The sequence below is a fragment of the Hyaena hyaena genome, unplaced genomic scaffold (assembly GCF_003009895.1).
Source record: "Hyaena hyaena isolate Hyena2069 unplaced genomic scaffold, ASM300989v1 scaffold_2694, whole genome shotgun sequence".
In the NCBI taxonomy this organism is placed as follows: Eukaryota; Metazoa; Chordata; class Mammalia; order Carnivora; family Hyaenidae; genus Hyaena; species Hyaena hyaena.
In genome coordinates, this window is record NW_024083331.1 from 5,978 (window position 1) to 8,146 (window position 2,169).

A 2,169-nucleotide genomic window follows, 5' to 3' on the forward strand; every position below is an offset into this window, starting at 1 on the left:
ACTAACCGCATAATGTATCTGTTCCCTAAAATTGTCTTCGGTTAACATTTGTTTGTTTAATGTTTCTTAACAACTTTTTAGATGAGGCCACATTTTTGTTAAAATAATTGATTGAATTTTCTAAAAATGTTTAGCTTCTCCATTGGAAGATAATACTGGAAGTAAGTGATCAGAGATTTTAACCTGTTATGAATGCATTTTGCAAAATATCGTTCATCATTTATAGTTTGAAATAACTACATGTAAATGTAGCAGAGAACGTCTTGGGAATCATGTTAACACAGTTAACTGTGTGGCAATTTCCCAAAGACCTGAGCCTTTTTTCTTCTATAAGTCTGGAATGATGCAGGAAAGTTATTCATTTATATTAAGTGGGTGGGACCTCATTAAGATAAAAATGTTTACATAGACATGAGATAAAGATGGAGATTCAGGAGTACTAGCGGATTACTAATAATATAATTTGTTTTAATGCTAACAATTTTTCAGCAGGTTATTATTTACATGTGTAGAAAAAGAATGTTTCGGGTTTGGTTATAACTAAGCTAAAAATGGATAAAAGGCTTTAAGAATAAGAAGGAATGAAAGAGTTGCAAACCTGGTAGATTGTAGATCAGCTGGTCAAAAAACAGGGCAAAGATGGACTCATTACAGCCTTGCCAATTTAATACCAGATTTCTGTTGGTGCTCTACCCCTAGAATTGTCTAAACATATTTTCAATGAAGCATCTGAATTTACTGAACATTAAATTATCTGTTACAATAAACGGTAGTTTGATAATTTAGAATGAAATTACATTTCAGGTCTAGTTACTGATTTGGGCCTTAATTAGTTATCCCTATCAGTCACCTTTTTGGTTAAATAAGAGGTTGCTATGCTTAATGGTTAGCAATGTCTTTGTTACTTAATATAGGAATAATGAATAATTTTCCCTAATTATGTCAATAACACATTCTTCTTAATTCTTACTGTCATAGCTAAAAACCATGGGTTGTTAGAAAACAATGAAATGGAAAATATCTCTGTTCTCTTTGTTTTTGATTTATGAAATACTCTTTTAAGAGATAGCTTGTAACATACAAACTTTTGGGCTCTCAAGGCAAATGACAGTGATTCCACTGAACATGTGGCATTTCTACATTTTATGTACACTCCCATATTTTCGTACCTTATGTATTTGGAGATGTAAGACATTTTGCTGTCTGTTGGATAGGAAATGGGGATTACTGAATTTCTGATCTAAAATGGAAATTTGGTTGTACCTTGGAGATAATTAACTGATAACCTTCAAGAAGAATATTTTGCCGGGGGGGGGGTCTAGATTTTGATACAAAAACAGGGTGTTAAAAAAGTATCTTTTCCAATTATTTATTTGAGTTTCTGAAGGAAATAGGAATTAATATATTTGCTTGGTGTTTAAAAAATGAATCATTTTTGTTGTTTTGATTTTTTTTAACTCAAAAAGCTTCATTTTTTAATTTAACTTCCTGACTCTGTGTTTGTGTCTTCAACACTTTCACAACCATTTTGTGCTCATCAATAAGGAAAGCATACTTGAAACAGTTATGAACACACTTAGCACACATGGAACCACCATAGGCCCTGCTGATGTGTTTTTTTGTTTTAGACATTCTCATAAGAACTGTAGGTCTTACAGCACGAACTCCTCGAAGTCAGCCTGGGCACATGCCACATGTGGATTTTGGTGCTTTCCCATTCTTCCTGGTGTAAAGGTAAATGATTCTACTGCCAGGGGGTTAAGGACAGCCTAGTTTTGTTAGAGGCTATAGGGTAGGACAGCCTACAATGGTATGTCAAATGCTGGACCATTTTGAATGCCTCAAGATGCCATCCCTGGAAGAAGAATAAAGGACTGAATCATTTTTATTGTGCACATTTTTGTTTGGTTTGGTTTGGTTTGGTTTGGTAAAACAGCATGGTAGGCTCCATGCCAAGTGCAGAGCCCAACTCAGGGCCTGAACTAATAGCCTTGAGGTTAAGACCTGAGCTGAGTTCAAGAGTCACATGTTCAACTAAATGAACCACACACAGGCCCCCGATTTTTAACTTCAATTTGTGATGGATCTGAAAAAGGACATCATATTACATCTTAGTATTCGTTTTTTAAAAATTTAAATCCAAGTTAGTTAACATATAGTATAATAGTA

At 34.0% G+C, this 2,169-nt stretch overlaps 1 pseudogene; it reads right to left on the minus strand.

Moving 5' to 3' along the window:
• Window positions 1-1,485: 1,485 nt before the first annotated feature.
• Window positions 1,486-1,831, minus strand: LOC120227659 (annotated as a pseudogene).
• Window positions 1,832-2,169: the final 338 nt, after the last annotated feature.